Source organism: Amphibalanus amphitrite, unplaced genomic scaffold (genome assembly GCF_019059575.1).
Source record: "Amphibalanus amphitrite isolate SeventyFive unplaced genomic scaffold, NRLGWU_Aamphi_draft 000253F_arrow, whole genome shotgun sequence".
Taxonomy (NCBI): domain Eukaryota; kingdom Metazoa; phylum Arthropoda; class Thecostraca; order Balanomorpha; family Balanidae; genus Amphibalanus; species Amphibalanus amphitrite.
In genome coordinates this window covers 434,065-449,934 of record NW_024881748.1, presented here as the reverse complement: position 1 = coordinate 449,934, position 15,870 = coordinate 434,065, and positions in this window count along the sequence as shown.

The window sequence follows — 15,870 nt, the reverse complement described above, 5'->3', positions numbered from 1 at the left end:
CTGCACCAGGGCGTCTATTCAGTTCGATGCAGGTATGAGTGATAATGTAGGGGAAGTTGGGGGAACGCCGAAGACTTTTTTTCTGACGCCCGTAGCACGCAAGGTAGACAACATACGCTATTCTTGTTGGCGTCAGTCGAGAGGCCAGTCTTTTGCCTTTCAAACATACCAGGCGCATTTGATGAATTCGCATACCGTTAAGCGCACAAACTAAAAATATCAAAGAAGTGACTTTTTCGGCGTTGCCCCGGACTGCGGGGAAAGCCGAAAATGGGAGAAATGATCTACGGGGAATGCCGACATTGATGTTTTGCCATTTTATCTCAAACTTTATCCAGAATTCATCAAAGCTGACACACGTTTCAAGAGCTTGAGGACGCGGTGCACACTGGAAGTTATAATTGTGTGATATAATAAGAAAATGCCAGGTAAATCGTTCCTTATAGGTAACAGGCCGTTGTGTCGGTTGAAAGTGTAATTTGTGTGACTAAAAATACGCGTTGCTATTCTACAGCAGTAAAGTCCACGTAGCGTGCTTTTAACACGTGCGTAATCGCACGTTTTCGGCATTACCCCAGCCAGCCATTCTTTCATTTGCAGGCCCATAACTTTTCAACGTGCTGTATAAATTTCAAATAGGCAGCACACTTATGCAAAGACATGCTAAAGATTACTTGACCGAATTGGCCAGACAAACGGTAGCATAATGAGTAAAAAATGCAGCTTCAAAGGCGCATGTAGTACAAGGGAAACGTACCTTGAAAACGCTCTTGGCGCCCTCACAGTCGAAGTATTCCGAATGACGACTCGTAACAAACATGCGATAATTGTAGTCACTTAAGCTTCAGAGCATCACTGACAGGTGGCATCCATGTCTTACGGTTTTCGAAATATCTCGAATTTCGGCTTTGCCCCTACTCCGGCATTGCCCCAACTTCCCCTAATGATGCAAACACATTGCAAGCAGAGCGCACTCTTTCACATAACTTTGCCCGTCACTTAGCTTGATAATGATTATCGGATTAATCGGTTGAATGATTATTAGCTTTGGTCAATGATGACGTATTTAGTATTTACCCTCGCCCGGCGAGGGGGGTTGATGAGACCCCCTAAGGTTTTTCGCAGGCCGCCAAATTTGGCATACCCTCTTGGGCAGCCTTTTGGTATTTATCCTGAAAATGTCAGGTCTCAGACTTACAGGTCAGGTCACCAGGTCACAAATACCGGAACAAGGTCAGGGGGAAATTGGACTACATATGTAGTTTATCGGCAACGGTGTGACAGAGTATTTCGTCGATAGCGTGAGTGCAATGGCACGTAGCCCTACCAAATTTCAGACGCGGCTTGGGGCATCTATGTGTCCCATGACCTGCCAGTTTTAAGTTCCAGTGACTTTAGGTCAGGTCACAAGGTTACAAAACCGGTGCCTTGTCAAAATGGCACTTAACCCTATTCCTGGCGGGGGGGGGGGGGGGCTCAGGAGCCCCCCCCCTGAGGTTTTTTGGTTATTTCTCCCAAACGCGTTGAGCTAGGAAGCTCAAATTTTCTGACTTTTCCTTAAAGGCTTCTACGCAACATGTCTGAAAATTTTGAGTTGATCTGACCTCAGGTCAGGTCACCAGAGGCGGTTTGGTGACCCTACCTCAGAAAAGTTTGCAATCACGCCAGAGCTAGAGTTTTTGACCGATCAATTTCTTCTCTTCAGGCTTTAGTTAGGGTACCAGTATGTGCAATTTGTATGTCTCGGAATTTTGATATCGGTGACCTAAGGTCAGGTCAGTTTCGCGACCTCCCCATTATAAGTCAATGGGGGAAAAATCAACTCCCTGTTTTTACCACTAAAACGGGTCGGAATAGCCCCATATACCATACATGACTTCATATACGATCAACCTTCACTACCTTGAGGTCTGTTTTGCTGTTGGGCAGCTGTGAGGTCATGTGACGTCATCAAAGGTCACCAAAGGGTTTTGGCCAATAACTCCGTACAGGAACAAGATACAGACGCATGGATGGTCTCATTGTGTTCAGCTCGTCAAGACGCATCGAATGATATGCATGATGACCTCGAGGTCACGTGACCTGAGGTCAACCTTTGACCTTGACCTTTCGAGGTCAACATATATATCATTCGATGCGGATTGACGAGAGGATCACGATGATGCCCTTAGTTTGTTCCTATCTTGACTAATTCGAAAGTTATTCGAGAAAAACTCTCTCCATATCTAGCGCCGCCATTTTGACTTTTTCGACCCCTGTGACGTCATCTTTGACCTGACCTGAAAATGACCTTTGTAAAAGTTGTAGATCTTGACCGTGCGTATCCGATGCCGTTTACCGTTTGTCGCTGCGATGTGTAGTTTTTGAGATCTGAAGGGGGGGCCGAATCGGCCCCCCCCCCCCCGCCAGTTTCTTGTCCCGGCGGAGCCCGCCAGGAATAGGGTTAAAACGCATTATTCAGTTCATGAAAACTACAGGTCTTCATCGATTTGATTCAAGCTTGCAGATTATACTTAGCTCATCGAGTGCCATCATCTGCATCACAGTTTTTTTTTTCAAATTCGGTTGACCTGAGTTCATCTAAAGGCCATGACAAATGTTAAGAAAACTTGCGCGAATGGGTTTAAATATGTATAGATGACATATTGGTGCTCCATTTCAAAGTTTTTGTGTTTTATTACCTTGATTTACATCTATTTGGTGTTTGCAAGCTACAAGAACGCTAGTGTCGTCGGGTCAACTTAGGTCATCTACGGTCAAACTACTTTTTTGCTAATAACTTGGCACACAATGAGGCTAGAGCTTCACAAATAGTGTCATTATAGTTCTGGTGATGAGCCGATTCGAATGATATGCGATATTATGCACTTTGATTAACTTGAACTTAATTACTTAGGTACTTAACCCGGCAGGCGGTGGGCCTCCCGGCTTCCTTCCGCGCGGTGGGGAGGGAGGGGGGGGGGGCACTTTTTGCCCCCCCCCCCGTATCTTCGAAACTACTGGACGGATCCTTAAAATTCGAGCGGCGTTCGATAGTCCTGCCAAATTTGTTGAGGGAAATCAAATTTTATTGACCTCAGGGTCACCAATGACGTCACAGGTCAGGTCAAAGATAAAATGTTTAACCGTTTACGGGTCTTATAGGGAATGCGCTATAATATCGAGTAAAACGCATTTTCTCGAAAATCAGGGATAGGGCGTAAGCTGCCTAGTACATAAGTTGCTATTAGAGGTCACTGATAATACCAGGTCAGGTCACAGGTCAGGTCACCAAGGCTCAGCACATGAACCGAACTTTTTCGTCGTGACCTCTAGATGACCTCAGGTCATCCGAAATTTAAAAACCTGAATGAATGTTATACAGCTCGGTGAGCTTAGAATATCCTGCTAGTTTTAATCAAATCGATGAGCAACTCTAGATTTAATTGACAAAAGAGCACATTTTCAATGCCATTTTGACCATGTACCGGTTTTTGTGACCTTGTGACCTGACCTGAGGTCACTGGAATACAAAACTCCTAGGACACGTGTCAAATGGCTGCCCCAAGTTGTGTCTGAAATTAAGTGCTCCCAAGTCTCACGGTTCTTACGCAATTAACGATAGGTAAACTTAGCGATTCCGTTGCCGCTAATATAGTTCAATTTACCCTGGCATTGTACCGGTTTTGGTGACCTGGTGACCTGACCTGAAATGGCAGAAACCTTAGGGAAGGTGCCAAAAGGCTGCTCCAGAGGGTGTGCCAAATTTGGTGGCGTTACACGCCGCCGTTTTTACGTTATTTGTGAAAAACCTTAGGGGGTTGCATCAAACTCCCTGGCCCGGCGAGGCTTAATTCACTTAATTTTTTTTTCAGAACATTAAACCCTCGCCCTGGCAGGGGGTCCGGATGCGACCCCCCCCCCCTAAGGTTTTTCGAAGATAGCGTAAAAACGGCGGCGCGCAGCGCCGCCAACTTTGCAGTATCATTAGGAGTTTGGATGACATGGATGTCATCGGAGTCAAACCAGGGCGGGAACTTAGCTTTCAATGTCACTGTCGGAACAAAATCAGCAACAGCTGCCTCTACCCAGGAGTTTGATTTAGGAGTTTGGAGTTTAGGAGTTTGATTAGGAGTTTGGATTAAAAGTATCGTCATTAGGAGTATCATTAGTGCCATGGACAACTTGTGTGTCGGCAATCGTCCTCTGCTGTTGTTGGGCGATTTTAATTTGCCCGAGATTGTATGGACAGGCGCCAACAACTACCCTGTATTCCAGCGTAGGACAGCCCGTGCTTTGTCATTTTGTGATATGCTTGCCCACCATGGATTGAGGCAACATGTTTGTGAGCCGACTCGTGATGATGCAATGCTCGATTTAGTGATCTCAAATTTGAATCACTGTGAGTGCGAGGTGGATGCTGGTCTGTTTGAGTCAGACCACATGCAGACCGTAGTATCACTCTCTATCCCACGTCAGATTCCTGTACGTGTTACCCGTAGCACGGCGCTCAACTATCGCCGAGCGGACTTCCCTGGACTAAAGGAGTGTTTGCGTCTTTTACCATGGAACGTGTTGGATGACATGGATGTGGATGACGCTGCAGGGCTATTTTATCAGTGGGTAGAGGCAGCTGTTGCTGATTTTGTTCCGACAGTGACATTGAAAGCTAAGTTCCCGCCCTGGTTTGACTCCGATGTTAAACGTGCTCTGCGTGAGAAGGAGTCCGCCCACCGCCAGAAGAAAAGGGCGCCCACAGCGGACAATTTAGCACTTTTTTCCGATCGCAGGGCGCGCTTCAAAAGTATCGTCTCGTCGAAGTACAGGCAGTATATTTTACACTTAGTGGACGATTTTAAAAGTAACTCGAAACGTTTTTGGTCGCTTCTTAAGTCCATCAAGTCCGCGGGGCGTGGTGTACCGGCCTTGAAATGTGACGGTCGCATCGTGACTGACGACACTGAGCGTGCTGAATGTTTTAGCCGGTCATTCGCTGCCAAATTTTCTGACCCGCGTGTGCATGTATTCCCCGACTGTGTATCGTATGACATTGACAATCTCGATCGTTTTACTGTGATGCATGAGACGGTGCGCGGTATTCTTTTATCATTAGACGTACACAAGGCATGCGGGCCGGACGGTCTTAGTGCACGAATTTTATCAGAGTGTGCAGACGAATTTTCAGTGCCATTAACCAAGCTCTGTACTTTGTCTTTTGCCCAGGGAAAGTTCCCCTTGGTCTGGAAACGGGCTAATGTGGTGCCGATTTTTAAGAAAGGTGACAGGAAAGACCCGGCCAATTACCGCCCTGTGTCACTTTTGTCAATTTGCTCCAAACTTCTCGAGCGAGTAGTGTGTGACCAGTTACTTGTGCACGTGGCCCCTGTGTTGTCTCCGGCTCAGCACGGGTTCCTGGCCGGACGCTCCTGTGAGACCAACCTGACCTGCCTCGTCAAGCAGTTGTGGGACGCTATCGCCTCGGGCCATCAGACTGATGTTATTTACACCGATTACTCCTCTGCCTTTACCAGCGTTAACCATTCTCTTCTCCTGCACAAACTTCGTCACTCCTATCATCTTTCCGGTTCTGCCCTGCGGTGGTTCGAGTCTTACCTCTGTGGGAGAGAGCAGCGAGTGGTGGTCAACGGGAAGACGTCTGGCTGGGCCCGTGTTGGGTCGGGCGTGCCGGAAGGCAGCATATGTGGGCCGATCTTGTTTATTTTATTCTGCAACGATTTACCATCTTACCTGAACTCGTCGTGCCTCATGTATGCTGATGACATGAAACTGCTCCGCCCGGTTCGCACGCTTGATGACGCTGTCGCCCTTCAAAACGATATAGGTACATAAATTCTGTACATGGTCAACTACTTGGAAGCTGCAATTGAATCCCACAAAATGTAAACAGATTACATTCACTCTCCGCACTAAACCAGTCCATTTCGACTACTCCATCCATGGGATCACCTTAGATCGTGTATCTGTGATGCGCGATCTGGGTGTGCTCATGGACTCAAAATTAACTTTTGGGCCTCACGTCGACGGAGTCGTCAGGAGTGCGAACCGGGCGCTTGGCGTGTACTTGCGCTCGCTGCAGACCTCTCGTGCTGCGAGGGGGAGACGGTTTCGACCTGAGCCTCTTATCACTGCTTTTAATGCCCACGTTCGCTCTGTGATAGAATTCGGTAGCATAGTATGGGCTGGGGCCTCAAAAACACATATACAGCGTCTGGAACGGATCCAGCATAAGATGCTCATCTGGCTGGCAACTCATTCCACACGGCCCTCTCAGTCTCTCGATTACCATCAGCTTCTGTCTCATTTTGGTGTGAGTTGTATTCGGGCAAGGTTGGTGCAGCGCGATCTCACTTTTCTTCATTCGGTGTTCTCTGGTCGCATTAGGTCCACCGATATTGTTGGGATGTTTGGATTGTGTGTTCCATGTAGGCGGACTCGAGGACGGGCGATACTGCACGAACCCACCGCAAGGGTGGAAACGATAAGGGCCGGAATGTTTTGTCGCTTACCGAGACAAGTGAACGGCATGTACGAACATGTGGCATCTGCGGACCTATTCGCCAGTCGAGGAACTTTTATGAAGTCTCTTAGAGCCTTCTTAATCCCTCTGACATGACTATACGTACCTATATTTGACAACCCATGAGCACATGTATTTATAGGTTTTAGTATCGGACTGCGTCTGTAAATGGGTGTCATACCTGTGGGCGTTCAAATAAATACATACATACATACACAGCCTTTGGGGCAGCCTTTTTACATATGACCTAAAATTTCAGGTCTGGGTGACTTTGGGTAAGGTCACCAGGTCAGAAAAACCGGTACAAGGTGATGGTCAAATTTGAATTTTTTATGCACCTGTGCAACTCACAGTTTTAGACTGATTTCCTTCAAACTTTCAGGATGTGCTAGGTTCACCGAGTTGTATAGCATATAGTTCTGTTTTTTTTTTATGCCACTGGCCTGAGGTTACTTAGAGGTCATTACGTCGTAATGTTAACCCGCGCCCCAGTGGCGGTCTCAGCCAACTTCGCCCTAGTACTAGTGGGGGGAGGGGCATATGTATGTTACCACCCACCTCTAACTCATAAACTAAGAGGGCTAGAAAGACGCGGTAAAAAAACAGTCGATAGCTCTTGATGCGTACGTTTGAAAGTATTTCGGTCATTTTTCATCTTAGAGCAATATTAGGGGAAGTTGGGGCAATGCCGGAGTTGGGGGAAAGCCGAAATTCGAGATATTTCGAAAACCGTACGACATGGATGCCACCTGTCAGTGATGCTCTGAAGCTTAAGTGACTACCAATTATCCCATGTTTGTTACCAGTCGTCATTCGGAATACTTCGGCTGTGAGGGCGCCAAGAGCGTTTTCAAGGTACGTTTCCTTTGTACTACATGCGTCTTCGAAGCTGCATTTCCTACTCATTATGCTACCGTTTGTCTGGCCAATTCGGTCAAGTAATCTTCAGCACGTCTTTGCATAAGTGTGCTGCCTATTTGAAATTTATACAGCACGTTAAAAAGTTATGGGCCTGCAAATGAAAGTATGGCTGGCTGGGGTAATGCCGAAAACGTGCAATTACGCGCGTTAAAGCACGCTACGTGAACTTTACCGCTGTAGAATAGCAACGCGTATTTTTAGTCACACAAATTACACTTTTAACCGACACAACGGCCTGTTACCATAAGGAATGATTTACCTGGCCTTTTCTTATTATATCACACAATTATAACTTCCAGTGTGCACCAAGCGTCCTCAAGCTCTTAAAACGCGTGTCAGCTTTGACGAATTCTGGGTAAAATTTGAGATAAAATAGCAAAACATCCATTTCGGCATTCCCGTAGATCATTTCTCCCATTTTCGGCTTTCCCCGCAGTCCGGGGCAACGCCGAAAAAGTCACTTCTTTGATATTTTTAGTTTGTGCGCTTAACGGTATGCGAATTCATCAAATGCGCCTGGTGTGTTTGAAAGGCAAAAGACTGGCCTCTCGAATGACGCAAACAAGAATAGCTTATGTTGTCTACCTTGCGTGCTACGGGCGTCAGAAAAAAAGTATTCGGCGTTCCCCCAACTTCCCCTAGGGTCACCAGAGGTCATCAAAGCCAAAATTTGCGAATTGTCATTATATTTTTTTCAGAAAACATGCCATTATCTCAGGAACTATGATAGCTAGAATATTTTTGGGAAAAGCAATCGATAGCTTTTGAACTCTTCTTTTGATAAGGTCATCATCAAAAATGACCTCAGGTCAACGGTTTAGCCTCCAGAGGGCAAAAACTCCAAAAATAGCTGTTTTTAAGAAAAGTGTTTTTCGACAATAAATTTTGACTAAAAAAGCTAGGTCATATCTAATGCCACAATCGTGTTCCTCTCGCCGAGACGCGTCGAATGAACTATAATTTGACCTTGAAAGGTCAACTTGAAAATTTGACCTCAGGTCAAGGTCATGACCTGACCGGAAAAGGTCATGTTGCATATCAGTCGATGCGTCTCGGCAAGACAAACACAATGAGGCTAACCCCAGTGTTCTATCTTTTTCCAATCGAGAGTTATTGGCAAAAAACTGTTTGTAGCCTCAAATGACCTCGGATGACCTTTCAAGAGGCTATCAGCAAAAAAGACACCTTGGTGGTCACGGCTGGTCCAAATCATTGTTATCCTGAAATATTTGGACTGTTCCTATGCGTACACAAGGATCTCGAGGCATTTTCGTTTTTCTCCATTGACTTATAATGGAAAGGTCACGCCACTGACCTGACCTTAGGTCACGCATATAAAAAATCCGAGATATACAAATTGTAAGCACCCATATTATCATGTAATCCACCAAGTTTAAAACCTCTCAGGCTGGACATGATTGCAAACTTTTTTAGGGTTGGTCAGTTAACTTGACCTGGTGACCTGACCTGACATGACCTGGGGTCAAAAATTTCACACATTGTCTAAAATTGAAGTACCAAAAGCTACCCCAAACGGCGCGGCGCTATGCGCCGCGGTTTTTTATTTATACGAAAAAAACGCGTAGGGTGATAACATATGCTCCCCCCCCCCCCACTGCACTGGGGCGAAGGCTTAGCCTACGGGAAAATATTCAATTCGGAAAATACTGGAGATATCCGCTTGATTCTATCACTTTTGTGCTTTGAAACATCAGTACTTAACATGATGTCACTTCGTGCTTCTTTGTTTGGTGTACTTATCCGTGGGTCAGGTCAAATGAGGTCAACTCAGGTCAAATGACGTTTGTGCCAAGAACTTGTCACATAATAAAGATACAGCTTTCAAAATGGTATCGTTCTGTTCCTCTTGAAGAGCCGAGTCGAACGATATGCAACATTAAGCATTTCGACCATTCTTAAGACTTAAGTTCAACTTAAGATGTGCTTAACTTTTCAAGTACACTTAAGCAAGCAAAAAAGTATATCATTCGACGCGCCTTGACGTGCTGAGTTCACTGGTGCTTTACGTTTTGCTCTATCTTATTTAGATCAAAAGTTATCAGCGAAAAACTTATGACATGTTTTTAGCGAAATTTTTAAATTTATACCACCAAAGCCCCCTTAATATTGACCTAGAGCAACCAAATTTGCACAGGGGCGAGAAATCCAGAGGGCCCACCGACCTACTAAATTTGGTGTTTCTAGGTGCCATAGGAGCCAATCGCGAGGGGGGGTCCCATCGACCCACCCCCCTGCCAGACCGTGTTATGAAAAATACCATGCCAGGGCGAGGGTTAACCCGCGCCAGGCCGATACTCAGACTTCCGCGCCGGGCCGGGGGGAGGGAGTCTGAACACCCCTTCTAACTCGGCTCCTGGGTCACATAGCGATACTCGGTAAGCGGCAATCGAAAGAACGTCCAAAGTAAGGACGATAACACGTCGGTCATTTGTTTGGGTCAGTTCAAAGGTTAGGTCACCAGAGTTCACCAAAGGTAAAATGTTGGCTAGTTCAACATTTTGGTAACTGCCAACGGCTAACTCGGGAACCAACGTTTGACTCAAATAAGACACGACATTATTTTTGTCAGCATCGTGTTCATCTCGTCAAGACGCTTCAAATGAACTATAATTTAACGTTAACCCTCGCCCGGACTTGGGAGGGGGGGCTGCCATCCCCCAGGTAGTCTTTCTGCTCTGCACTCAACATTTTTAGAGCTAGAAGCCTGATTTTTCGTATAGCTGCTCCTCTGCCCTTTCTTGATGTCCACTGAAAACTTCAAGTTTCTGTGGTTTTTGGTTTCGGAGATATGACCTTGTTTTTCAGGTCATGTCATGACCCAAATGACCAATTCTCAATATCTTGCGTTGGCTATGGGCCTTGTGAGCTTTTGACACCTAGATTTCGGCCTTTTTTGCCAGTCTTACCTCCCACCTATCATGGAACATGTTGTTCGACGATATACAGATGTCAAGGTCAGGGTCAAGGTCAACCTAGGTCATCGAAAATAATTGCGTTTTAAGCAAGCTGAATTAACTTTTCGTGAATTTTTTTGACTGCATTTTTGGTAAAAGCTTCTCAGATCATGGTTTCATGTAATAAGGACACATAAACAATCGATGCACACATCAGTATACACACAGACACACACAGACATACAAACACATATCATTGACCTTGACCTAACTTGACCTGAAATGACCTCAGCAGCAAAAACCTGGTCGGGTAGTGTGACAAAGAGGTTCTAGCTGGCTTGGCACCAAAAAACGGCATCGTCATCGGTTTATGATAAGCAGCGCACTTGATATCCAACGGTGACCAAAAACAGCAACATTTTTTAGTTTGACCTGACCTGGAAGGTCAATGACTGACCTGAGAAGGTAAAACTGGGTATCATTGGATTCGTCTCTTCCCAAATAATCTTTTTGGTCTTACCGCGAAGCTCTATCTCCAACAGGAACGAAATGGCGCGGGGGTGGCACCCCCCCCCCCCTTTTGCGTTCTAGGATGGGAAAATGGCATGTGCGGGCGAGGGTTAAAAGGTCAGCTAAAAAATTTGACCTCAGGTCAAGGTTATGACCTGACCGGAAAAGATCATGCTGCATATCAGTCGATCCGCATCGTCGAGCCGAACACATCTAAGGTGTTTTCATCGCTGTAGCGTGCCTCTATCAGAAGTTATTAGCGAAAAACTGTTAGATACTATTCGTGACTTGAGATGACCTCGGGGACATAACGAGGGTTCACAGGTGCCATTTTCCGGTTCATTGTGTCAATCTTACCTGCATCCCGATGTTTGAGAGAGTCCAGAATGGCGTTCGTGCAGAAGAGACGCTTTTCAATTTTCTTCCATTGACTTATAATGGAGAGGCCGCAAAATTGACCTGACCTAAGGTCACCGATATCAAAATTCCGAGATAGACGTTTTATATAGAGACTGTTACTCTAATCAATCGCTGAAAGTTTCAAGGCAATCGTTCAGTCGGTGTAGCTATGACGAGTGTTCTATTTTTTTCTGAGGTGAAGTCATTTGGAGTGACCTGGTAACCTGAGCTTGATAAACCTGGGTCTGAAATTTTAACCTGCGCCGGGTCGGTGCTCTGAGATTCCGCGCCGGGTCGGGGGGGGGGGTGTCTGAACACCCCATCTTCTAACTCGGCTCCTGGGTCACGTAGCGACACGCGGTAAGCGGCAATCGAAAGAACGTCCAAAATGAGGACGAAAACACTCGGGTCATTTTTTGGGTCAGGTCAAAGGTCAGGTCACCAGAGATCACCAAAGGAAAATTATTGACTATTTCAACACTTTGGAAACTGCCGACGGCTATCTCGGGAACCGATAGAGCTCCAGCGCCGCGGAAAAGCGCATTTGATAGCCCTTTTACAGACCTTTCTGAGTGATGTTCTCAGATTTGACCTCAGGTCAACGGTTTAGCCTCCAGAGGGCAAAAACTCCAAAATAGCCGTTTTTATGAAAAACATTTTTTTTTGGCAATAACTTTTGACTTAACCCTATTAGTGGCAGGCTCCTGGCTACCCCTATTAGTGGCAGGGGGGGGCTGTTTACGACCCCCCTTAACCCTCGCCCGCACATGGGGGGGGTGGTTGCCACCCCCCCCAGGCAGTCTTTCTGCTCTGCACTCAACATTTTTAGAGCTAGAAGGCTGATTTTTCGTATAGCTGCTCGTCTATCCTTTCTTGATGTCCACTGAAAATTTCAAGTTTCTGTGATTTTTCGTTTCGGAGATATGACCTTGTTTTTCAGGTCATGTCATGACCCAAATGGCCAATTCTCAACATCTTGCGTTTGCCATGGGCCTTGTGAGCTTTTGACACCCTGATTTCGGCCTTTTTTGCCAGTCTTACCTCCAACCTATCATGGAACATGTTGTTCGACGATGTACAGGGGTCAAGGTCAGGGTCAAGGTCAACCTAGGTCATCTAAGATAATTGCGTTTTAGGCAAGCTGAATTTACTTTTTGTGAAGTTTTTTTACTGCATTTTTGGTAAAAGCCTCTCAGATCATGATTTCATGTGATATGGACCCAAAAACAATCGGTGCACACATCAGTATACACACAGACACACACAGACATACAAACACATATAATTGACCTTGACCTAACTTGACCTGAAATGACCTCAGCAGCAAAATTCTGGTCGGATAGTGTGACAAAGAGGTTCTAGCTGGCTTGGCACCAGAAAACAGCATCGTCATCGGTATTTGATAAGCAGCGCACTTGATATCCAACGGTGACCCAAAACAGCAACATTTTTTAGTTTGACCTGACCTGGAAGGTCAATGACTGACCTGAGAAGGTAAAACTGGGTATCATTGGATTCGTCTCTTCCCAAAGAATCTTTTTGGTCTTTACTGCTAAGCTCTATCTCCAACAGGAACGAAATGGCGCGGGGGGGGGGGGTGGCAACCACCCCCCCCCCCATGTGCGTTCTAGGATGGGAAAATGGCATGTGCGGGCGAGGGTTAACCCTCGCATGTGTGCGGCGTTTGCCAGCTTCTAATGTGTAGGGGGGGGGGTCGGTTGGACCCCCCCCCCCCCTTGCCGTTTGGCCCCTGATCGAGCTAGAGCTTCGCGGAAAAAACGAGCGTGCTGCCCGTGACGAGAGGAAGCCGATGATACCCAATTTTAAGGTCCTAGGTCATTGGTTGACCTTCCAGGTCAGGTCAATGACCCAAAGTCGGGAAAATCGGGACCTGTTAAAAAGTCGTAAAGTGTGGCTGCTAAGGGGTTTTTCGGGGTGCTGATCACGAATATCGTGTTCGTTTTGATCACAGATTGAGATGATGTCTTTAAGCATTTAGACCAGGTCGGGTCAGGTCAGGTCAGGTCAACCAGTAGACATCGTGACGGGTATTCGTAGTACGTGTCAACCGCCTCTGACAGCTTCGTAACATGTTACAAAGGCACCAAAACTACTTCGTAAATGTTCAAATGGTTGCTAAATTCGAATTCAGCTCCAAAAACTAGCCTAGAAACATGTACAGCTCGAAAAAGTGAACCGAGGTCACCCGAGGTCACCAAAGGTCAATGACCTGACCTGACCTTCAGGTGACCTTGACACCCACCCTAATGCATGGAAGCAACATCAAATCACATGTTTGAACGTTTGAAACCACGAAAAGCTTGCAAACGCGCGGCTAATGCGAGCCGACATACGCAGAATCGCGATTCCGGCCAAACATGGTCTCGGAAAAGAGGTCACAGGTCAAAGGTCATTTGGGTCAGGGTCATGAAATTTTCAGGGTAGGTGTAAAATTGATCAATGTGAGGGTACTGAAAGTTTTGTTGCGATCGGCCGCTTTTTACGCGAGTTATTTGCGAAAAACCTTGGGGGGGGGGGGGTCCATCCGACCCCCCCCTACACATGCGAGGGTTAATATCTCGAGATCTAACGGGCCGATTTTCAAAATTCAAACGGCATTCGATTTCGCTCAACGTGATCTACATTTCTAAAAAATAAAAATTAAAAATGTCAATAGGGGGGTAGAAGTGGGTAAAAACGGTCAAATTGCAGATACATTTTAGACTGTTTATCACGGCCAGGTTTCTGAACCAATCTTAACGCAACTTTTGCCGATCGATATAGAATGAACCAGGAATTCACATGGATCCTAAAAATATGCATTTTCAAAAATCATAGGCGGATACAGATCATTGAGATTGGGGGTACACAAAAAGTATAGTAAATAAGGTTTTTGTTGGTACTGTTTCTAAAAAGGGTGGTAATGGTCTTGTTATGTTACAATTTTCTTATGAGAGAACGACTACAATTGTATTGGTCATGCATAGGCGGTGTCAGGGCACCTATGTTGGGAGGTAAAACATAACCCCCCTTTTTGGACGCCTGGATCCGCCTATTATAGCAAAAACCTGTCAAAAGAGGATGCACAATAACTTTGTATATGTTATCACATGATACCTCTCATTCACTGTTCGTAAAACTGGTGCATACAGTCAGCATCGTGATCTTCGCCCAAATGACTCGCTTCACGAATAGGACCCCCAATTCCCAGTGCTCTGGAGCCGCCCCTGGTAAAGGTATGAACTTGAAATTTTCAGGGAATGTGCCCAATTTAGTTTTAGGAAAAGTCAGAAAATTTCAGCATCGTAGCTTCAGCGGTTTCGGAGATATTCTCGAAAAACCTGAGGGGTGGATGAAAACAACCCCCCTGCCACTAATAGGGTTAAAAGAGCCATGACATTACTTTTGCCAGCATCGTGTTCCTCTCGTCGAGACGCGTCGAATAAAAACTATCATTTGACCTTGAAAGGTCAACTTGAAAATCTGACCTCAGGTCAAGGTCATGACCTGACCGGAAAAGGTCATGTTGCATATCAGTCGATCCGCAACGTCGAGCCGAACACATCTAAGGCGTTTTCAGCGCTCTAGCACGCCTCTATCAGAAGTTATTAGGGAAAAACTGTTAGATTCTGTTCGTGACCTGAGATGACCTTGGGGACATAACGAGGGGTCACAGTTGCCATTTTCCGGCTCAGTGTGTCAATCTTACCTACATCTCGATGTTTGAGAGTGTCTAGAATAGCGTTCGTGCAAAACAGACGCTTTTCAATTGTCTCCCATTGACTTATAATGGAGAGGCCGCAAATTTGACCTGACCTTAGGTCACCAAGGGCTATGCTATCAGTCCGTCAGAACTCATCGCACATAGTCGCGCCATGCTCCAATCCTTCGATTGGGTGCACCACTGAACAAAGTATACGCCTAGTGTGGCAGCAAAATGCAAAAGTGTGTTTCGGAGACAAATATAAATTTTTGTGTGTTGTTGCTAAACTGGATGGAAAATGTATAGGTACAATGATACCAGTCAAAGGTGCGGAGTCTCACGCATCTTGCTGTTACGAATGTCGAGTGACAACATATAGTATTCGAGTTATTCTCAGACCCAGGGGCGGATCCAGGAAAACTCCAAGGGGAGGGTCATGAATCGAAGTGGTGCCCCTACCTATACCCAAAATTAAAAACTCAACGGATTTCGTCCACTTCATTTTGGTGGTGCCCCCATTTTCAGTTTTTTTCTTTTTATTTTTTATTTTTAGTCAGTATCTTAACTCTTAGCCACAACCACATTTACCAATTGTAAGCAAGTATATATGAATGTGCTATGTGCATAGATGCTATGTGTATATATGTTGTGGACGCTGAGTAGTGAGTACTTACCAGGAAAGTTATCAGGTAAGCAAATCGTTGTCAGTCCGACGAACTTGACCCTGGCGTCTAAAGGGTCTGTCCTTGACACTTCAGGCTTGTCAGGGGCACCAAAGTCCTTCCAGGGACACCACAAACCTTTCAGGGGCACCTACGGCCTTGTAGGGGCGCCACAGGCCCGCCAGGGGCACCACAGGCCTGCCAGGAAGTAGGGGCACCACAGGTCTAGCAAGTATACACGAC